The sequence below is a fragment of the Columba livia genome, chromosome 19 (assembly GCF_036013475.1).
Source record: "Columba livia isolate bColLiv1 breed racing homer chromosome 19, bColLiv1.pat.W.v2, whole genome shotgun sequence".
In the NCBI taxonomy this organism is placed as follows: Eukaryota; Metazoa; Chordata; class Aves; order Columbiformes; family Columbidae; genus Columba; species Columba livia.
The window spans coordinates 44,804-66,992 of record NC_088620.1 but is presented as its reverse complement, the minus strand read 5'-3'; positions in this window follow the sequence as shown (position 1 = coordinate 66,992).

Genomic DNA, 22,189 nt, shown 5'->3' with positions numbered 1-22,189 from the left:
TAGCCGTGGGCAGGGGAGCGGAGGGTCCCCGCGCAGGCGTTTGAGAGCCTCCACGGGAGCTTGGGACGTTGTTGCGCCACAGAAAGCAGACCTGTGGGCTGGTCAGGCTGTTGATGGGCTGCTGGGTGACTTGCAGAATCACCTGATTTCAGGAGCAGAGGGACAACTTGGCCCGGAAGAGCGACGGAGGAGGCGAGCTGTGCGCCGTAAGCAGGTGGGTCGGTGGGTGGTGCCAGAGGGGAGCTGTGCCGTGTGGCTCTAGCTAAGCTCGGTCGTTTCTCTGTTTCCTAGGTGCGAAGCGAAGAGGAAAGCGGGCTGTCGGCAGCTCAGCTCCTCGGGCCAGGTGAGCACGGAGTGCTGGGCCGAAGCGGCAGCTCGTTTCAGGTCCCGTGTTGCTGGCGCGGGTCCGAGCGTCCTTTGGTGGTGTTTTACAGGCGGCAGCTGAGCGTCTCGGCGGTCCGCGGCGTGGCAGTCAAAAGCAAGGGCGGCCGGGTGGGCGAGCGGCCCAGGTAAGGGAGGGCGAGCTGGGACCGTCTGCGGGCAGGCTGTGTTTTCGGGCGGCGTCCGAGCGCGTGCCTCTGGTTTTGCGGGGTGCCGCAGACGAGCCGGCAGGGGCGAAGCCGCACGCCGGCCGGCAGCCGAGAAGGTGAGGCGGCGGTGGGCGTTGAGGAGCCCGGTATTGCCCGGTCTCTCGCTTCATCTTTTCCTTCTCGCTTGGCAGGCGCTTTGTGGGCCCTCGGGACCGGGAGGAGCATTTGCGGTGAGCCGGGCTAGGGGCGAGGAGGAGCGTGGGGCCGGGGACTCGTTCCCGGCGCCACGGTTTTTTTTGCTTCTCGCCGTCGTAGGCGTCACCAGCGCTGAGGGTTTGTGACCGCGCCAGCGGCAGGACACGCCGACCGGACCGCCCTGGAGCTCAGCAGGAGGTGGGTGTCGCGGACGGGGTCGGCGTTTGCCCCGCGGCGCCGTGTGCCGGCGTGGCTTAGCGAGCGCGTGCTTTCTCGTGCTCCTGCAGGCGCTGAAGAGGAACCCGGCGACGCGGGAAGACGGCCGTTGGCGCACGTGGCGTTTTCCTCTGCCGAAGATGGGTTCGGTCCCTCGGCCCTCTGAAAGCTAAGTGGAGGCGCGAGGGCTGGGAAGGGGCCGGGAATGGCAGGGACGGGGGGTTTAGCTCTGCTAAGGGCAAGGGCCGTCCAGGAACCGCGCCCTTGGCGCGGGTCAAGGGCCCGGGGACCTTTACCGTGCGATGCCAGCGTGTGCCGGGCAGGGCAGCTCCAGCCTGCGTCTGCGTTGTGGTGTAGCTCGGGAAGCCTGCCTTGCGCCTGTCAGCCGATCCTGGGGTCTCGTTGCGTTCGAGGGGCACGGAAGGCCTCTCGGGTGCCACCCCGGGATCTGGAACGCCGGTGCCGATCGGCGTAGCGCCGATCGGGCGCTGGTTTTCTGGTGTCGGCAGCCGAAAGCGTGGCGCGTTCTTGCCTTTGGGCCGTTTCTGGTCAGGGCTGATTGTGGCGTTGTCCTGGGCTGTGCCGGCAGCTGTGCTCTCTAGCCATCCAGTCTCAGGGACTGGAACTTCAAGATGCTGGGAAGAAGTTCTTAGGTTTTTCATCAGCTTCTCGTTTGGTTGCGACGTCTCTGCTCGGTTGTGGCGCTGCCGCCGTCTCGTCAGGAGCCGTGACGTCGGGCTCCTTTTCCGTTTGAGGATGCGGGAGAGGCTCCTCTCCTCCCCGTAGATTATTGGGATCGATGCCCTTCTGGTCTCGGAGCGTCGTGTTCGTCGTGGAGCGTTTTTGGCGCTGTGGCCGTCGCGTGGTCTATAAGGTTCTGCGGAGCGTCTGTCGGCCCGGGTGCGCGTTTGGCTCGGAGCTGCTCTGCCCGGACGCGTAGAGGCAGGGGAGGGTGGACGGAGCTCTGGCGGTCCCCGGTTAACCTGCTGACGCGTTAAATTGCGTGGGCAGAGGGGGTGCGGTCATCTGGGATGGAGTAGCCGTGGGCAGGGGAGCGGAGGGTCCCCGCGCAGGCGTTTGAGAGCCTCCACGGGAGCTTGGGACGTTGTTGCGCCACAGAAAGCAGACCTGTGGGCTGGTCAGGCTGTTGATGGGCTGCTGGGTGACTTGCAGAATCACCTGATTTCAGGAGCAGAGGGACAACTTGGCCCGGAAGAGCGACGGAGGAGGCGAGCTGTGCGCCGTAAGCAGGTGGGTCGGTGGGTGGTGCCAGAGGGGAGCTGTGCCGTGTGGCTCTAGCTAAGCTCGGTCGTTTCTCTGTTTCCTAGGTGCGAAGCGAAGAGGAAAGCGGGCTGTCGGCAGCTCAGCTCCTCGGGCCAGGTGAGCACGGAGTGCTGGGCCGAAGCGGCAGCTCTTTTCAGGTCCCGTGTTGCTGGCGCGGGTCCGAGCGTCCTTTGGTGGTGTTTTACAGGCGGCAGCTGAGCGTCTCGGCGGTCCGCGGCGTGGCAGTCAAAAGCAAGGGCGGCCGGGTGGGCGAGCGGCCCAGGTAAGGGAGGGCGAGCTGGGACCGTCTGCGGGCAGGCTGTGTTTTCGGGCGGCGTCCGAGCGCGTGCCTCTGGTTTTGCGGGTGCCGCAGACGAGCCGGCAGGGGCGAAGCCGCACGCCGGCCGGCAGCCGAGAAGGTGAGGCGGCGGTGGGCGTTGAGGAGCCCGGTATTGCCCGGTCTCTCGCTTCATCTTTTCCTTCTCGCTTGGCAGGCGCTTTGTGGGCCCTCTGGACCGGGAAGAGCATTTGCGGTGAGCCGGGCTAGGGGCGAGGAGGAGCGTGGGGCCGGGGACTCGTTCCCGGCGCCACGGTTTTTTTTGCTTCTCGCCGTCGTAGGCGTCACCAGCGCTGAGGGTTTGTGACCGCGCCAGCGGCAGGACACGCCGACCGGACCGCCCTGGAGCTCAGCAGGAGGTGGGTGTCGCGGACGGGGTCGGCGTTTGCCCCGCGGCGCCGTGTGCCGGCGTGGCTTAGCGAGCGCGTGCTTTCTCGTGCTCCTGCAGGCGCTGAAGAGGAACCCGGCGACGCGGGAAGACGGCCGTTGGCGCACGTGGCGTTTTCCTCTGCCGAAGATGGGTTCGGTCCCTCGGCCCTCTGAAAGCTAAGTGGAGGCGCGAGGGCTGGGAAGGGGCCGGGAATGGCAGGGACGGGGGGTTTAGCTCTGCTAAGGGCAAGGGCCGTCCAGGAACCGCGCCCTTGGCGCGGGTCAAGGGCCCGGGGACCTTTACCGTGCGATGCCAGCGTGTGCCGGGCAGGGCAGCTCCAGCCTGCGTCTGCGTTGTGGTGTAGCTCGGGAAGCCTGCCTTGCGCCTGTCAGCCGATCCTGGGGTCTCGTTGCGTTCGAGGGGCACGGAAGGCCTCTCGGGTGCCACCCCGGGATCTGGAACGCCGGTGCCGATCGGCGTAGCGCCGATCGGGCGCTGGTTTTCTGGTGTCGGCAGCCGAAAGCGTGGCGCGTTCTTGCCTTTGGGCCGTTTCTGGTCAGGGCTGATTGTGGCGTTGTCCTGGGCTGTGCCGGCAGCTGTGCTCTCTAGCCATCCAGTCTCAGGGACTGGAACTTCAAGATGCTGGGAAGAAGTTCTTAGGTTTTTCATCAGCTTCTCGTTTGGTTGCGACGTCTCTGCTCGGTTGTGGCGCTGCCGCCGTCTCGTCAGGAGCCGTGACGTCGGGCTCCTTTTCCGTTTGAGGATGCGGGAGAGGCTCCTCTCCTCCCCGTAGATTATTGGATCGATGCCCTTCTGGTCTCGGAGCGTCGTGTTCGTTGTGGAGCGTTTTTGGCGCTGTGGCCGTCGCGTGGTCCTATAAGGTTCTGCGGAGCGTCTGTCGGCCCGGGTGCGCGTTTGGCTCGGAGCTGCTCTGCCCGGACGCGTAGAGGCAGGGGAGGGTGGACGGAGCTCTGGCGGTCCCCGGTTAACCTGCTGATGCGTTAAATTGCGTGGGCAGAGGGGGTGCGGTCATCTGGGATGGAGTAGCCGTGGGCAGGGGAGCGGAGGGTCCCCGCGCAGGCGTTTGAGAGCCTCCACGGGAGCTTGGGACGTTGTTGCGCCACAGAAAGCAGACCTGTGGGCTGGTCAGGCTGTTGATGGGCTGCTGGGTGACTTGCAGAATCACCTGATTTCAGGAGCAGAGGGACAACTTGGCCCGGAAGAGCGACGGAGGAGGCGAGCTGTGCGCCGTAAGCAGGTGGGTCGGTGGGTGGTGCCAGAGGGGAGCTGTGCCGTGTGGCTCTAGCTAAGCTCGGTCGTTTCTCTGTTTCCTAGGTGCGAAGCGAAGAGGAAAGCGGGCCTGTCGGCAGCTCAGCTCCTCGGGCCAGGTGAGCACGGAGTGCTGGGCCGAAGCGGCAGCTCGTTTCAGGTCCCGTGTTGCTGGCGCGGGTCCGAGCGTCCTTTGGTGGTGTTTTACAGGCGGCAGCTGAGCGTCTCGGCGGTCCGCGGCGTGGCAGTCAAAAGCAAGGGCGGCCGGGTGGGCGAGCGGCCCAGGTAAGGGAGGGCGAGCTGGACCGTCTGCGGGCAGGCTGTGTTTTCGGGCGGCGTCCGAGCGCGTGCCTCTGGTTTTGCGGGTGCCGCAGACGAGCCGGCAGAGGCGAAGCCGCACGCCGGCCGGCAGCCGAGAAGGTGAGGCGGCGGTGGGCGTTGAGGAGCCGGTATTGCCCCGGTCTCTCGCTTCATCTTTTCCTTCTCGCTTGGCAGGCGCTTTGTGGGCCCTCGGGACCGGGAGGAGCATTTGCGGTGAGCCGGGCTAGGGGCGAGGAGGAGCGTGGGGCCGGGGACTCGTTCCCGGCGCCACGGTTTTTTTTTGCTTCTCGCCGTCGTAGGCGTCCACCAGCGCTGAGGGTTTGTGACCGCGCCCAGCGGCAGGGACACGCCGACCGGACCGCCCTGGAGCTCAGCAGGAGGTGGGTGTCGCGGACGGGGTCGGCGTTTGCCCCGCGGCGCCGTTGTGCCGGCGTGGCTTAGCGAGCGCAGTGCTTTCTCGTGCTCCTGCAGGCGCTGAAGAGGAACCCGGCGACGCGGGAAGACGGCCGTTGGCGCACGTGGCGTTTTCCTCTGCCGAAGATGGGTTCGGTCCCTCGGCCCTCTGAAAGCTAAGTGGAGGCGCGAGGGCTGGGAAGGGGCCGGGAATGGCAGGGACGGGGGGTTTAGCTCTGCTAAGGGCAAGGGCCGTCCAGGAACCGCGCCCTTGGCGCGGGTCAAGGGCCCGGGGACCTTTACCGTGCGATGCCAGCGTGTGCCGGGCAGGGCAGCTCCAGCCTGCGTCTGCGTTGTGGTGTAGCTCGGGAAGCCTGCCTTGCGCCTGTCAGCCGATCCTGGGGTCTCGTTGCGTTCGAGGGGCACGGAAGGCCTCTCGGGTGCCACCCCGGGATCTGGAACGCCGGTGCCGATCGGCGTAGCGCCGATCGGGCGCTGGTTTTCTGGTGTCGGCAGCCGAAAGCGTGGCGCGTTCTTGCCTTTGGGCCGTTTCTCTGGTCAGGGCTGATTGTGGCGTTGTCCTGGGCTGTGCCGGCAGCTGTGCTCTCTAGCCATCCAGTCTCAGGGACTGGAACTTCAAGATGCTGGAAGAAGTTCTTAGGTTTTTCATCAGCTTCTCGTTTGGTTGCGACGTCTCTGCTCGGTTGTGGCGCTGCCGCCGTCTCGTCAGGAGCCGTGACGTCGGGCTCCTTTTCCGTTTGAGGATGCGGAGAGGCTCCTCTCCTCCCCCGTAGATTATTGGGATCGATGCCCTTCTGGTCTCGGAGCGTCGTGTTCGTCGTGGAGCGTTTTTGGCGCTGTGGCCGTCCGCGTGGTCTATAAGGTTCTGCGGAGCGTCTGTCGGCCCGGGTGCGCGTTTGGCTCGGAGCTGCTCTGCCCGGACGCGTAGAGGCAGGGGAGGGTGGACGGAGCTCTGGCGGTCCCCGGTTAACCTGCTGACGCGTTAAATTGCGTGGGCAGAGGGGGTGCGGTCATCTGGGATGGAGTAGCCGTGGGCAGGGGAGCGGAGGGTCCCCGCGCAGGCGTTTGAGAGCCTCCACGGGAGCTTGGGACGTTGTTGCGCCACAGAAAGCAGACCTGTGGGCTGGTCAGGCTGTTGATGGGCTGCTGGGTGACTTGCAGAATCACCTGATTTCAGGAGCAGAGGGACAACTTGGCCCGGAAGAGCGACGGAGGAGGCGAGCTGTGCGCCGTAAGCAGGTGGGTCGGTGGGTGGTGCCAGAGGGGAGCTGTGCCGTGTGGCTCTAGCTAAGCTCGGTCGTTTCTCTGTTTCCTAGGTGCGAAGCGAAGAGGAAAGCGGGCTGTCGGCAGCTCAGCTCCTCGGGCCAGGTGAGCACGGAGTGCTGGGCCGAAGCGGCAGCTCGTTTCAGGTCCCGTGTTGCTGGCGCGGGTCCGAGCGTCCTTTGGTGGTGTTTTACAGGCGGCAGCTGAGCGTCTCGGCGGTCCGCGGCGTGGCAGTCAAAAGCAAGGGCGGCCGGGTGGGCGAGCGGCCCAGGTAAGGGAGGGCGAGCTGGGACCGTCTGCGGGCAGGGCTGTGTTTTCGGGCGGCGTCCGAGCGCGTGCCTCTGGTTTTGCGGGTGCGCAGACGAGCCGGCAGAGGCGAAGCCGCACGCCGGCCGGCAGCCGAGAAGGTGAGGCGGCGGTGGGCGTTGAGGAGCCGGTATTGCCCGGTCCTCTCGCTTCATCTTTTCCTTCTCGCTTGGCAGGCGCTTTGTGGGCCCTCGGGACCGGGAGGAGCATTTGCGGTGAGCCGGGCTAGGGGCGAGGAGGAGCGTGGGGCCGGGGACTCGTTCCCGGCGCCACGGTTTTTTTTTTGCTTCTCGCCGTCGTAGGCGTCACCAGCGCTGAGGGTTTGTGGACCGCGCCAGCGGCAGGACACGCCGACCGGACCGCCCTGGAGCTCAGCAGGAGGTGGGTGTCGCGGACGGGGTCGGCGTTTGCCACGCGGCGCCGTGTGCCGGCGTGGCTTAGCGAGCGCGTGCTTTCTCGTGCTCCTGCAGGCGCTGAAGAGGAACCCGGCGACGCGGGAAGACGGCCGTTGGCGCACGTGGCGTTTTCCTCTGCCGAAGATGGGTTCGGTCCCTCGGCCCTCTGAAAGCTAAGTGGAGGCGCGAGGGGCTGGGAAGGGGCCGGGAATGGCAGGGACGGGGGGTTTAGCTCTGCTAAGGGCAAGGGCCGTCCAGGAACCGTGCCCTTGGCGCGGGTCAAGGGCCCGGGGACCTTTACCGTGCGATGCCAGCGTGTGCCGGGCAGGTGCAGCTCCAGCCTGCGTCTGCGTTGTGGTGTAGCTCGGGAAGCCTGCCTTGCGCCTGTCAGCCGATCCTGGGGTCTCGTTGCGTTCGAGGGGCACGGAAGGCCTCTCGGGTGCCACCCCGGGATCTGGAACGCCGGTGCCGATCGGCGTAGCGCCGATCGGGCGCTGGTTTTCTGGTGTCGTGCAGCCGAAAGCGTGGCGCGTTCTTGCCTTTGGGCCGTTTCTGGTCAGGGCTGATTGTGGCGTTGTCCTGGGCTGTGCCGGCAGCTGTGCTCTCTAGCCATCCAGTCTCAGGGACTGGAACTTCAAGATGCTGGGAAGAAGTTCTTAGGTTTTTCATCAGCTTCTCGTTTGGTTGCGACGTCTCTGCTCGGTTGTGGCGCTGCCGCCGTCTCGTCAGGAGCCGTGACGTCGGGCTCCTTTTCCGTTTGAGGATGCGGGAGAGGCTCCTCTCCTCCCCGTAGATTATTGGGATCGATGCCCTTCTGGTCTCGGAGCGTCGTGTTCGTCGTGGAGCGTTTTTGGCGCTGTGGCCGTCGCGTGGTCTATAAGGTTCTGCGGAGCGTCTGTCGGCCCGGGTGCGCGTTTGGCTCGGAGCTGCTCTGCCCGGACGCGTAGAGGCAGGGGAGGGTGGACGGAGCTCTGGCGGTCCCCGGTTAACCTGCTGACGCGTTAAATTGCGTGGGCAGAGGGGGTGCGGTCATCTGGGATGGAGTAGCCGTGGGCAGGGGAGCGGAGGGTCCCCGCGCAGGCGTTTGAGAGCCTCCACGGGAGCTTGGGACGTTGTTGCGCCACAGAAAGCAGACCTGTGGGCTGGTCAGGCTGTTGATGGGCTGCTGGGTGACTTGCAGAATCACCTGATTTCAGGAGCAGAGGGACAACTTGGCCCGGAAGAGCGACGGAGGAGGCGAGCTGTGCGCCGTAAGCAGGTGGGTCGGTGGGTGGTGCCAGAGGGGAGCTGTGCCGTGTGGCTCTAGCTAAGCTCGGTCGTTTCTCTGTTTCCTAGGTGCGAAGCGAAGAGGAAAGCGGGCTGTCGGCAGCTCAGCTCCTCGGGCCAGGTGAGCACGGAGTGCTGGGCCGAAGCGGCAGCTCGTTTCAGGTCCCGTGTTGCTGGCGCGGGTCCGAGCGTCCTTTGGTGGTGTTTTACAGGCGGCAGCTGAGCGTCTCGGCGGTCCGCGGCGTGGCAGTCAAAAGCAAGGGCGGCCGGGTGGGCGAGCGGCCCAGGTAAGGGAGGGCGAGCTGGGACCGTCTGCGGGCAGGCTGTGTTTTCGGGCGGCGTCCGAGCGCGTGCCTCTGGTTTTGCGGGTGCCGCAGACGAGCCGGCAGAGGCGAAGCCGCACGCCGGCCGGCAGCCGAGAAGGTGAGGCGGCGGTGGGCGTTGAGGAGCCCGGTATTGCCCGGTCTCTCGCTTCATCTTTTCCTTCTCGCTTGGCAGGCGCTTTGTGGGCCCTCGGGACCGGGAGGAGCATTTGCGGTGAGCCGGGCTAGGGGCGAGGAGGAGCGTGGGGCCGGGGACTCGTTCCCGGCGCCACGGTTTTTTTTGCTTCTCGCCGTCGTAGGCGTCACCAGCGCTGAGGGTTTGTGACCGCGCCAGCGGCAGGACACGCCGACCGGACCGCCCTGGAGCTCAGCAGGAGGTGGGTGTCGCGGACGGGGTCGGCGTTTGCCCCGCGGCGCCGTGTGCCGGCGTGGCTTAGCGAGCGCGTGCTTTCTCGTGCTCCTGCAGGCGCTGAAGAGGAACCCGGCGACGCGGGAAGACGGCCGTTGGCGCACGTGGCGTTTTCCTCTGCCGAAGATGGGTTCGGTCCCTCGGCCCTCTGAAAGCTAAGTGGAGGCGCGAGGGCTGGGAAGGGGCCGGGAATGGCAGGGACGGGGGGTTTAGCTCTGCTAAGGGCAAGGGCCGTCCAGGAACCGTGCCCTTGGCGCGGGTCAAGGGCCCGGGGACCTTTACCGTGCGATGCCAGCGTGTGCCGGGCAGGGCAGCTCCAGCCTGCGTCTGCGTTGTGGTGTAGCTCGGGAAGCCTGCCTTGCGCCTGTCAGCCGATCCTGGGGTCTCGTTGCGTTCGAGGGGCACGGAAGGCCTCTCGGGTGCCACCCCGGGATCTGGAACGCCGGTGCCGATCGGCGTAGCGCCGATCGGGCGCTGGTTTTCTGGTGTCGGCAGCCGAAAGCGTGGCGCGTTCTTGCCTTTGGGCCGTTTCTGGTCAGGGCTGATTGTGGCGTTGTCCTGGGCTGTGCCGGCAGCTGTGCTCTCTAGCCATCCAGTCTCAGGGACTGGAACTTCAAGATGCTGGGAAGAAGTTCTTAGGTTTTTCATCAGCTTCTCGTTTGGTTGCGACGTCTCTGCTCGGTTGTGGCGCTGCCGCCGTCTCGTCAGGAGCCGTGACGTCGGGCTCCTTTTCCGTTTGAGGATGCGGGAGAGGCTCCTCTCCTCCCCGTAGATTATTGGGATCGATGCCCTTCTGGTCTCGGAGCGTCGTGTTCGTCGTGGAGCGTTTTTGGCGCTGTGGCCGTCGCGTGGTCTATAAGGTTCTGCGGAGCGTCTGTCGGCCCGGGTGCGCGTTTGGCTCGGAGCTGCTCTGCCCGGACGCGTAGAGGCAGGGGAGGGTGGACGGAGCTCTGGCGGTCCCCGGTTAACCTGCTGACGCGTTAAATTGCGTGGGCAGAGGGGGTGCGGTCATCTGGGATGGAGTAGCCGTGGGCAGGGGAGCGGAGGGTCCCCGCGCAGGCGTTTGAGAGCCTCCACGGGAGCTTGGGACGTTGTTGCGCCACAGAAAGCAGACCTGTGGGCTGGTCAGGCTGTTGATGGGCTGCTGGGTGACTTGCAGAATCACCTGATTTCAGGAGCAGAGGGACAACTTGGCCCGGAAGAGCGACGGAGGAGGCGAGCTGTGCGCCGTAAGCAGGTGGGTCGGTGGGTGGTGCCAGAGGGGAGCTGTGCCGTGTGGCTCTAGCTAAGCTCGGTCGTTTCTCTGTTTCCTAGGTGCGAAGCGAAGAGGAAAGCGGGCTGTCGGCAGCTCAGCTCCTCGGGCCAGGTGAGCACGGAGTGCTGGGCCGAAGCGGCAGCTCGTTTCAGGTCCCGTGTTGCTGGCGCGGGTCCGAGCGTCCTTTGGTGGTGTTTTACAGGCGGCAGCTGAGCGTCTCGGCGGTCCGCGGCGTGGCAGTCAAAAGCAAGGGCGGCCGGGTGGGCGAGCGGCCCAGGTAAGGGAGGGCGAGCTGGGACCGTCTGCGGGCAGGCTGTGTTTTCGGGCGGCGTCCGAGCGCGTGCCTCTGGTTTTGCGGGTGCCGCAGACGAGCCGGCAGAGGCGAAGCCGCACGCCGGCCGGCAGCCGAGAAGGTGAGGCGGCGGTGGGCGTTGAGGAGCCCGGTATTGCCCGGTCTCTCGCTTCATCTTTTCCTTCTCGCTTGGCAGGCGCTTTGTGGGCCCTCGGGACCGGGAGGAGCATTTGCGGTGAGCCGGGCTAGGGGCGAGGAGGAGCGTGGGGCCGGGGACTCGTTCCCGGCGCCACGGTTTTTTTTGCTTCTCGCCGTCGTAGGCGTCACCAGCGCTGAGGGTTTGTGACCGCGCCAGCGGCAGGACACGCCGACCGGACCGCCCTGGAGCTCAGCAGGAGGTGGGTGTCGCGGACGGGGTCGGCGTTTGCCCCGCGGCGCCGTGTGCCGGCGTGGCTTAGCGAGCGCGTGCTTTCTCGTGCTCCTGCAGGCGCTGAAGAGGAACCCGGCGACGCGGGAAGACGGCCGTTGGCGCACGTGGCGTTTTCCTCTGCCGAAGATGGGTTCGGTCCCTCGGCCCTCTGAAAGCTAAGTGGAGGCGCGAGGGCTGGGAAGGGGCCGGGAATGGCAGGGACGGGGGGTTTAGCTCTGCTAAGGGCAAGGGCCGTCCAGGAACCGTGCCCTTGGCGCGGGTCAAGGGCCCGGGGACCTTTACCGTGCGATGCCAGCGTGTGCCGGGCAGGGCAGCTCCAGCCTGCGTCTGCGTTGTGGTGTAGCTCGGGAAGCCTGCCTTGCGCCTGTCAGCCGATCCTGGGGTCTCGTTGCGTTCGAGGGGCACGGAAGGCCTCTCGGGTGCCACCCCGGGATCTGGAACGCCGGTGCCGATCGGCGTAGCGCCGATCGGGCGCTGGTTTTCTGGTGTCGGCAGCCGAAAGCGTGGCGCGTTCTTGCCTTTGGGCCGTTTCTGGTCAGGGCTGATTGTGGCGTTGTCCTGGGCTGTGCCGGCAGCTGTGCTCTCTAGCCATCCAGTCTCAGGGACTGGAACTTCAAGATGCTGGGAAGAAGTTCTTAGGTTTTTCATCAGCTTCTCGTTTGGTTGCGACGTCTCTGCTCGGTTGTGGCGCTGCCGCCGTCTCGTCAGGAGCCGTGACGTCGGGCTCCTTTTCCGTTTGAGGATGCGGGAGAGGCTCCTCTCCTCCCCGTAGATTATTGGGATCGATGCCCTTCTGGTCTCGGAGCGTCGTGTTCGTCGTGGAGCGTTTTTGGCGCTGTGGCCGTCGCGTGGTCTATAAGGTTCTGCGGAGCGTCTGTCGGCCCGGGTGCGCGTTTGGCTCGGAGCTGCTCTGCCCGGACGCGTAGAGGCAGGGGAGGGTGGACGGAGCTCTGGCGGTCCCCGGTTAACCTGCTGACGCGTTAAATTGCGTGGGCAGAGGGGGTGCGGTCATCTGGGATGGAGTAGCCGTGGGCAGGGGAGCGGAGGGTCCCCGCGCAGGCGTTTGAGAGCCTCCACGGGAGCTTGGGACGTTGTTGCGCCACAGAAAGCAGACCTGTGGGCTGGTCAGGCTGTTGATGGGCTGCTGGGTGACTTGCAGAATCACCTGATTTCAGGAGCAGAGGGACAACTTGGCCCGGAAGAGCGACGGAGGAGGCGAGCTGTGCGCCGTAAGCAGGTGGGTCGGTGGGTGGTGCCAGAGGGGAGCTGTGCCGTGTGGCTCTAGCTAAGCTCGGTCGTTTCTCTGTTTCCTAGGTGCGAAGCGAAGAGGAAAGCGGGCTGTCGGCAGCTCAGCTCCTCGGGCCAGGTGAGCACGGAGTGCTGGGCCGAAGCGGCAGCTCGTTTCAGGTCCCGTGTTGCTGGCGCGGGTCCGAGCGTCCTTTGGTGGTGTTTTACAGGCGGCAGCTGAGCGTCTCGGCGGTCCGCGGCGTGGCAGTCAAAAGCAAGGGCGGCCGGGTGGGCGAGCGGCCCAGGTAAGGGAGGGCGAGCTGGGACCGTCTGCGGGCAGGCTGTGTTTTCGGGCGGCGTCCGAGCGCGTGCCTCTGGTTTTGCGGGTGCCGCAGACGAGCCGGCAGAGGCGAAGCCGCACGCCGGCCGGCAGCCGAGAAGGTGAGGCGGCGGTGGGCGTTGAGGAGCCCGGTATTGCCCGGTCTCTCGCTTCATCTTTTCCTTCTCGCTTGGCAGGCGCTTTGTGGGCCCTCGGGACCGGGAGGAGCATTTGCGGTGAGCCGGGCTAGGGGCGAGGAGGAGCGTGGGGCCGGGGACTCGTTCCCGGCGCCACGGTTTTTTTTGCTTCTCGCCGTCGTAGGCGTCACCAGCGCTGAGGGTTTGTGACCGCGCCAGCGGCAGGACACGCCGACCGGACCGCCCTGGAGCTCAGCAGGAGGTGGGTGTCGCGGACGGGGTCGGCGTTTGCCCCGCGGCGCCGTGTGCCGGCGTGGCTTAGCGAGCGCGTGCTTTCTCGTGCTCCTGCAGGCGCTGAAGAGGAACCCGGCGACGCGGGAAGACGGCCGTTGGCGCACGTGGCGTTTTCCTCTGCCGAAGATGGGTTCGGTCCCTCGGCCCTCTGAAAGCTAAGTGGAGGCGCGAGGGCTGGGAAGGGGCCGGGAATGGCAGGGACGGGGGGTTTAGCTCTGCTAAGGGCAAGGGCCGTCCAGGAACCGTGCCCTTGGCGCGGGTCAAGGGCCCGGGGACCTTTACCGTGCGATGCCAGCGTGTGCCGGGCAGGGCAGCTCCAGCCTGCGTCTGCGTTGTGGTGTAGCTCGGGAAGCCTGCCTTGCGCCTGTCAGCCGATCCTGGGGTCTCGTTGCGTTCGAGGGGCACGGAAGGCCTCTCGGGTGCCACCCCGGGATCTGGAACGCCGGTGCCGATCGGCGTAGCGCCGATCGGGCGCTGGTTTTCTGGTGTCGGCAGCCGAAAGCGTGGCGCGTTCTTGCCTTTGGGCCGTTTCTGGTCAGGGCTGATTGTGGCGTTGTCCTGGGCTGTGCCGGCAGCTGTGCTCTCTAGCCATCCAGTCTCAGGGACTGGAACTTCAAGATGCTGGGAAGAAGTTCTTAGGTTTTTCATCAGCTTCTCGTTTGGTTGCGACGTCTCTGCTCGGTTGTGGCGCTGCCGCCGTCTCGTCAGGAGCCGTGACGTCGGGCTCCTTTTCCGTTTGAGGATGCGGGAGAGGCTCCTCTCCTCCCCGTAGATTATTGGGATCGATGCCCTTCTGGTCTCGGAGCGTCGTGTTCGTCGTGGAGCGTTTTTGGCGCTGTGGCCGTCGCGTGGTCTATAAGGTTCTGCGGAGCGTCTGTCGGCCCGGGTGCGCGTTTGGCTCGGAGCTGCTCTGCCCGGACGCGTAGAGGCAGGGGAGGGTGGACGGAGCTCTGGCGGTCCCCGGTTAACCTGCTGACGCGTTAAATTGCGTGGGCAGAGGGGGTGCGGTCATCTGGGATGGAGTAGCCGTGGGCAGGGGAGCGGAGGGTCCCCGCGCAGGCGTTTGAGAGCCTCCACGGGAGCTTGGGACGTTGTTGCGCCACAGAAAGCAGACCTGTGGGCTGGTCAGGCTGTTGATGGGCTGCTGGGTGACTTGCAGAATCACCTGATTTCAGGAGCAGAGGGACAACTTGGCCCGGAAGAGCGACGGAGGAGGCGAGCTGTGCGCCGTAAGCAGGTGGGTCGGTGGGTGGTGCCAGAGGGGAGCTGTGCCGTGTGGCTCTAGCTAAGCTCGGTCGTTTCTCTGTTTCCTAGGTGCGAAGCGAAGAGGAAAGCGGGCTGTCGGCAGCTCAGCTCCTCGGGCCAGGTGAGCACGGAGTGCTGGGCCGAAGCGGCAGCTCGTTTCAGGTCCCGTGTTGCTGGCGCGGGTCCGAGCGTCCTTTGGTGGTGTTTTACAGGCGGCAGCTGAGCGTCTCGGCGGTCCGCGGCGTGGCAGTCAAAAGCAAGGGCGGCCGGGTGGGCGAGCGGCCCAGGTAAGGGAGGGCGAGCTGGGACCGTCTGCGGGCAGGCTGTGTTTTCGGGCGGCGTCCGAGCGCGTGCCTCTGGTTTTGCGGGTGCCGCAGACGAGCCGGCAGAGGCGAAGCCGCACGCCGGCCGGCAGCCGAGAAGGTGAGGCGGCGGTGGGCGTTGAGGAGCCCGGTATTGCCCGGTCTCTCGCTTCATCTTTTCCTTCTCGCTTGGCAGGCGCTTTGTGGGCCCTCGGGACCGGGAGGAGCATTTGCGGTGAGCCGGGCTAGGGGCGAGGAGGAGCGTGGGGCCGGGGACTCGTTCCCGGCGCCACGGTTTTTTTTTGCTTCTCGCCGTCGTAGGCGTCACCAGCGCTGAGGGTTTGTGACCGCGCCAGCGGCAGGACACGCCGACCGGACCGCCCTGGAGCTCAGCAGGAGGTGGGTGTCGCGGACGGGGTCGGCGTTTGCCCCGCGGCGCCGTGTGCCGGCGTGGCTTAGCGAGCGCGTGCTTTCTCGTGCTCCTGCAGGCGCTGAAGAGGAACCCGGCGACGCGGGAAGACGGCCGTTGGCGCACGTGGCGTTTTCCTCTGCCGAAGATGGGTTCGGTCCCTCGGCCCTCTGAAAGCTAAGTGGAGGCGCGAGGGCTGGGAAGGGGCCGGGAATGGCAGGGACGGGGGGTTTAGCTCTGCTAAGGGCAAGGGCCGTCCAGGAACCGTGCCCTTGGCGCGGGTCAAGGGCCCGGGGACCTTTACCGTGCGATGCCAGCGTGTGCCGGGCAGGGCAGCTCCAGCCTGCGTCTGCGTTGTGGTGTAGCTCGGGAAGCCTGCCTTGCGCCTGTCAGCCGATCCTGGGGTCTCGTTGCGTTCGAGGGGCACGGAAGGCCTCTCGGGTGCCACCCCGGGATCTGGAACGCCGGTGCCGATCGGCGTAGCGCCGATCGGGCGCTGGTTTTCTGGTGTCGGCAGCCGAAAGCGTGGCGCGTTCTTGCCTTTGGGCCGTTTCTGGTCAGGGCTGATTGTGGCGTTGTCCTGGGCTGTGCCGGCAGCTGTGCTCTCTAGCCATCCAGTCTCAGGGACTGGAACTTCAAGATGCTGGGAAGAAGTTCTTAGGTTTTTCATCAGCTTCTCGTTTGGTTGCGACGTCTCTGCTCGGTTGTGGCGCTGCCGCCGTCTCGTCAGGAGCCGTGACGTCGGGCTCCTTTTCCGTTTGAGGATGCGGGAGAGGCTCCTCTCCTCCCCGTAGATTATTGGGATCGATGCCCTTCTGGTCTCGGAGCGTCGTGTTCGTCGTGGAGCGTTTTTGGCGCTGTGGCCGTCGCGTGGTCTATAAGGTTCTGCGGAGCGTCTGTCGGCCCGGGTGCGCGTTTGGCTCGGAGCTGCTCTGCCCGGACGCGTAGAGGCAGGGGAGGGTGGACGGAGCTCTGGCGGTCCCCGGTTAACCTGCTGACGCGTTAAATTGCGTGGGCAGAGGGGGTGCGGTCATCTGGGATGGAGTAGCCGTGGGCAGGGGAGCGGAGGGTCCCCGCGCAGGCGTTTGAGAGCCTCCACGGGAGCTTGGGACGTTGTTGCGCCACAGAAAGCAGACCTGTGGGCTGGTCAGGCTGTTGATGGGCTGCTGGGTGACTTGCAGAATCACCTGATTTCAGGAGCAGAGGGACAACTTGGCCCGGAAGAGCGACGGAGGAGGCGAGCTGTGCGCCGTAAGCAGGTGGGTCGGTGGGTGGTGCCAGAGGGGAGCTGTGCCGTGTGGCTCTAGCTAAGCTCGGTCGTTTCTCTGTTTCCTAGGTGCGAAGCGAAGAGGAAAGCGGGCTGTCGGCAGCTCAGCTCCTCGGGCCAGGTGAGCACGGAGTGCTGGGCCGAAGCGGCAGCTCGTTTCAGGTCCCGTGTTGCTGGCGCGGGTCCGAGCGTCCTTTGGTGGTGTTTTACAGGCGGCAGCTGAGCGTCTCGGCGGTCCGCGGCGTGGCAGTCAAAAGCAAGGGCGGCCGGGTGGGCGAGCGGCCCAGGTAAGGGAGGGCGAGCTGGGACCGTCTGCGGGCAGGCTGTGTTTTCGGGCGGCGTCCGAGCGCGTGCCTCTGGTTTTGCGGGTGCCGCAGACGAGCCGGCAGAGGCGAAGCCGCACGCCGGCCGGCAGCCGAGAAGGTGAGGCGGCGGTGGGCGTTGAGGAGCCCGGTATTGCCCGGTCTCTCGCTTCATCTTTTCCTTCTCGCTTGGCAGGCGCTTTGTGGGCCCTCGGGACCGGGAGGAGCATTTGCGGTGAGCCGGGCTAGGGGCGAGGAGGAGCGTGGGGCCGGGGACTCGTTCCCGGCGCCACGGTTTTTTTTGCTTCTCGCCGTCGTAGGCGTCACCAGCGCTGAGGGTTTGTGACCGCGCCAGCGGCAGGACACGCCGACCGGACCGCCCTGGAGCTCAGCAGGAGGTGGGTGTCGCGGACGGGGTCGGCGTTTGCCCCGCGGCGCCGTGTGCCGGCGTGGCTTAGCGAGCGCGTGCTTTCTCGTGCTCCTGCAGGCGCTGAAGAGGAACCCGGCGACGCGGGAAGACGGCCGTTGGCGCACGTGGCGTTTTCCTCTGCCGAAGATGGGTTCGGTCCCTCGGCCCTCTGAAAGCTAAGTGGAGGCGCGAGGGCTGGGAAGGGGCCGGGAATGGCAGGGACGGGGGGTTTAGCTCTGCTAAGGGCAAGGGCCGTCCAGGAACCGCGCCCTTGGCGCGGGTCAAGGGCCCGGGGACCTTTACCGTGCGATGCCAGCGTGTGCCGGGCAGGGCAGCTCCAGCCTGCGTCTGCGTTGTGGTGTAGCTCGGGAAGCCTGCCTTGCGCCTGTCAGCCGATCCTGGGGTCTCGTTGCGTTCGAGGGGCACGGAAGGCCTCTCGGGTGCCACCCCGGGATCTGGAACGCCGGTGCCGATCGGCGTAGCGCCGATCGGGCGCTGGTTTTCTGGTGTCGGCAGCCGAAAGCGTGGCGCGTTCTTGCCTTTGGGCCGTTTCTGGTCAGGGCTGATTGTGGCGTTGTCCTGGGCTGTGCCGGCAGCTGTGCTCTCTAGCCATCCAGTCTCAGGGACTGGAACTTCAAGATGCTGGGAAGAAGTTCTTAGGTTTTTCATCAGCTTCTCGTTTGGTTGCGACGTCTCTGCTCGGTTGTGGCGCTGCCGCCGTCTCGTCAGGAGCCGTGACGTCGGGCTCCTTTTCCGTTTGAGGATGCGGGAGAGGCTCCTCTCCTCCCCGTAGATTATTGGGATCGATGCCCTTCTGGTCTCGGAGCATCGTGTTCGTCGTGGAGCGTTTTTGGCGCTGTGGCCGTCGCGTGGTCTATAAGGTTCTGCGGAGCGTCTGTCGGCCCGGGTGCGCGTTTGGCTCGGAGCTGCTCTGCCCGGACGCGTAGAGGCAGGGGAGGGTGGACGGAGCTCTGGCGGTCCCCGGTTAACCTGCTGACGCGTTAAATTGCGTGGGCAGAGGGGGTGCGGTCATCTGGGATGGAGTAGCCGTGGGCAGGGGAGCGGAGGGTCCCCGCGCAGGCGTTTGAGAGCCTCCACGGGAGCTTGGGACGTTGTTGCGCCACAGAAAGCAGACCTGTGGGCTGGTCAGGCTGTTGATGGGCTGCTGGGTGACTTGCAGAATCACCTGATTTCAGGAGCAGAGGGACAACTTGGCCCGGAAGAGCGACGGAGGAGGCGAGCTGTGCGCCGTAAGCAGGTGGGTCGGTGGGTGGTGCCAGAGGGGAGCTGTGCCGTGTGGCTCTAGCTAAGCTCGGTCGTTTCTCTGTTTCCTAGGTGCGAAGCGACGAGGAAAGCGCGCTGTCGGCAGCTCAGCTCCTCGGGCCAGGTGAGCACGGAGTGCTGGGCCGAAGCGGCAGCTCGTTTCAGGTCCCGTGTTGCTGGCGCGGGTCCGAGCGTCCTTTGGTGGTGTTTTACAGGCGGCAGCTGAGCGTCTCGGCGGTCCGCGGCGTGGCAGTCAAAAGCAAGGGCGGCCGGGTGGGCGAGCGGCCCAGGTAAGGGAGGGCGAGCTGGGACCGTCTGCGGGCAGGCTGTGTTTTCGGGCGGCGTCCGAGCGCGTGCCTCTGTTTTTGCGGGTGCCGCAGACGAGCCGGCAGGGGCGAAGCCGCACGCCGGCCGGCAGCCGAGAAGGTGAGGCGGCGGTGGGCGTTGAGGAGCCCGGTATTGCCCGGTCTCTCGCTTCATCTTTTCCTTCTCGCTTGGCAGGCGCTTTGTGGGCCCTCGGGACCGGGAGGAGCATTTGCGGTGAGCCGGGCTAGGGGCGAGGAGGAGCGTGGGGCCGGGGACTCGTTCCCGGCGCCACGGTTTTTTTTGCTTCTCGCCGTCGTAGGCGTCACCAGCGCTGAGGGTTTGTGACCGCGCCAGCGGCAGGACACGCCGACCGGACCGCCCTGGAGCTCAGCAGGAGGTGGGTGTCGCGGACGGGGTCGGCGTTTGCCCCGCGGCGCCGTGTGCCGGCGTGGCTTAGCGAGCGCGTGCTTTCTCGTGCTCCTGCAGGCGCTGAAGAGGAACCCGGCGACGCGGGAAGACGGCCGTTGGCGCACGTGGCGTTTTCCTCTGCCGAAGATGGGTTCGGTCCCTCGGCCCTCTGAAAGCTAAGTGGAGGCGCGAGGGCTGGGAAGGGGCCGGGAATGGCAGGGACGGGGGGTTTAGCTCTGCTAAGGGCAAGGGCCGTCCAGGAACCGCGCCCTTGGCGCGGGTCAAGGGCCCGGGGACCTTTACCGTGCGATGCCAGCGTGTGCCGGGCAGGGCAGCTCCAGCCTGCGTCTGCGTTGTGGTGTAGCTCGGGAAGCCTGCCTTGCGCCTGTCAGCCGATCCTGGGGTCTCGTTGCGTTCGAGGGGCACGGAAGGCCTCTCGGGTGCCACCCCGGGATCTGGAACGCCGGTGCCGATCGGCGTAGCGCCGATCGGGCGCTGGTTTTCTGGTGTCGGCAGCCGAAAGCGTGGCGCGTTCTTGCCTTTGGGCCGTTTCTGGTCAGGGCTGATTGTGGCGTTGTCCTGGGCTGTGCCGGCAGCTGTGCTCTCTAGCCATCCAGTCTCAGGGACTGGAACTTCAAGATGCTGGGAAGAAGTTCTTAGGTTTTTCATCAGCTTCTCGTTTGGTTGCGACGTCTCTGCTCGGTTGTGGCGCTGCCGCCGTCTCGTCAGGAGCCGTGACGTCGGGCTCCTTTTCCGTTTGAGGATGCGGGAGAGGCTCCTCTCCTCCCCGTAGATTATTGGGATCGATGCCCTTCTGGTCTCGGAGCGTCGTGTTCGTCGTGGAGCGTTTTTGGCGCTGTGGCCGTCGCGTGGTCTATAAGGTTCTGCGGAGCGTCTGTCGGCCCGGGTGCGCGTTTGGCTCGGAGCTGCTCTGCCCGGACGCGTAGAGGCAGGGGAGGGTGGACGGAGCTCTGGCGGTCCCCGGTTAACCTGCTGACGCGTTAAATTGCGTGGGCAGAGGGGGTGCGGTCATCTGGGATGGAGTAGCCGTGGGCAGGGGAGCGGAGGGTCCCCGCGCAGGCGTTTGAGAGCCTCCACGGGAGCTTGGGACGTTGTTGCGCCACAGAAAGCAGACCTGTGGGCTGGTCAGGCTGTTGATGGGCTGCTGGGTGACTTGCAGAATCACCTGATTTCAGGAGCAGAGGGACAACTTGGCCCGGAAGAGCGACGGAGGAGGCGAGCTGTGCGCCGTAAGCAGGTGGGTCGGTGGGTGGTGCCAGAGGGGAGCTGTGCCGTGTGGCTCTAGCTAAGCTCGGTCGTTTCTCTGTTTCCTAGGTGCGAAGCGAAGAGGAAAGCGGGCTGTCGGCAGCTCAGCTCCTCGGGCCAGGTGAGCACGGAGTGCTGGGCCGAAGCGGCAGCTCTTTTCAGGTCCCGTGTTGCTGGCGCGGGTCCGAGCGTCCTTTGGTGGTGTTTTACAGGCGGCAGCTGAGCGTCTCGGCGGTCCGCGGCGTGGCAGTCAAAAGCAAGGGCGGCCGGGTGGGCGAGCGGCCCAGGTAAGGGAGGGCGAGCTGGGACCGTCTGCGGGCAGGCTGTGTTTTCGGGCGGCGTCCGAGCGCGTGCCTCTGGTTTTGCGGGTGCCGCAGACGAGCCGGCAGAGGCGAAGCCGCACGCCGGCCGGCAGCCGAGAAGGTGAGGCGGCGGTGGGCGTTGAGGAGCCCGGTATTGCCCGGTCTCTCGCTTCATCTTTTCCTTCTCGCTTGGCAGGCGCTTTGTGGGCCCTCGGGACCGGGAGGAGCATTTGCGGTGAGCCGGGCTAGGGGCGAGGAGGAGCGTGGGGCCGGGGACTCGTTCCCGGCGCCACGGTTTTTTTTGCTTCTCGCCGTCGTAGGCGTCACCAGCGCTGAGGGTTTGTGACCGCGCCAGCGGCAGGACACGCCGACCGGACCGCCCTGGAGCTCAGCAGGAGGTGGGTGTCGCGGACGGGGTCGGCGTTTGCCCCGCGGCGCCGTGTGCCGGCGTGGCTTAGCGAGCGCGTGCTTTCTCGTGCTCCTGCAGGCGCTGAAGAGGAACCCGGCGACGCGGGAAGACGGCCGTTGGCGCACGTGGCGTTTTCCTCTGCCGAAGATGGGTTCGGTCCCTCGGCCCTCTGAAAGCTAAGTGGAGGCGCGAGGGCTGGGAAGGGGCCGGGAATGGCAGGGACGGGGGGTTTAGCTCTGCTAAGGGCAAGGGCCGTCCAGGAACCGCGCCCTTGGCGCAGGTCAAGGGCCCGGGGACCTTTACCGTGCGATGCCAGCGTGTGCCGGGCAGGGCAGCTCCAGCCTGCGTCTGCGTTGTGGTGTAGCTCGGGAAGCCTGCCTTGCGCCTGTCAGCCGATCCTGGGGTCTCGTTGCGTTCGAGGGGCACGGAAGGCCTCTCGGGTGCCACCCCGGGATCTGGAACGCCGGTGCCGATCGGCGTAGCGCCGATCGGGCGCTGGTTTTCTGGTGTCGGCAGCCGAAAGCGTGGCGCGTTCTTGCCTTTGGGCCGTTTCTGGTCAGGGCTGATTGTGGCGTTGTCCTGGGCTGTGCCGGCAGCTGTGCTCTCTAGCCATCCAGTCTCAGGGACTGGAACTTCAAGATGCTGGGAAGAAGTTCTTAGGTTTTTCATCAGCTTCTCGTTTGGTTGCGACGTCTCTGCTCGGTTGTGGCGCTGCCGCCGTCTCGTCAGGAGCCGTGACGTCGGGCTCCTTTTCCGTTTGAGGATGCGGGAGAGGCTCCTCTCCTCCCCGTAGATTATTGGGATCGATGCCCTTCTGGTCTCGGAGCGTCGTGTTCGTCGTGGAGCGTTTTTGGCGCTGTGGCCGTCGCGTGGTCTATAAGGTTCTGCGGAGCGTCTGTCGGCCCGGGTGCGCGTTTGGCTCGGAGCTGCTCTGCCCGGACGCGTAGAGGCAGGGGAGGGTGGACGGAGCTCTGGCGGTCCCCGGTTAACCTGCTGACGCGTTAAATTGAGTGGGCAGAGGGGGTGCGGTCATCTGGGATGGAGTAGCCGTGGGCAGGGGAGCGGAGGGTCCCCGCGCAGGCGTTTGAGAGCCTCCACGGGAGCTTGGGACGTTGTTGCGCCACAGAAAGCAGACCTGTGGGCTGGTCAGGCTGTTGATGGGCTGCTGGGTGACTTGCAGAATCACCTGATTTCAGGAGCAGAGGGACAACTTGGCCCGGAAGAGCGACGGAGGAGGCGAGCTGTGCGCCGTAAGCAGGTGGGTCGGTGGGTGGTGCCAGAGGGGAGCTGTGCCGTGTGGCTCTAGCTAAGCTCGGTCGTTTCTCTGTTTCCTAGGTGCGAAGCGACGAGGAAAGCGCGCTGTCGGCAGCTCAGCTCCTCGGGCCAGGTGAGCACGGAGTGCTGGGCCGAAGCGGCAGCTCGTTTCAGGTCCCGTGTTGCTGGCGCGGGTCCGAGCGTCCTTTGGTGGTG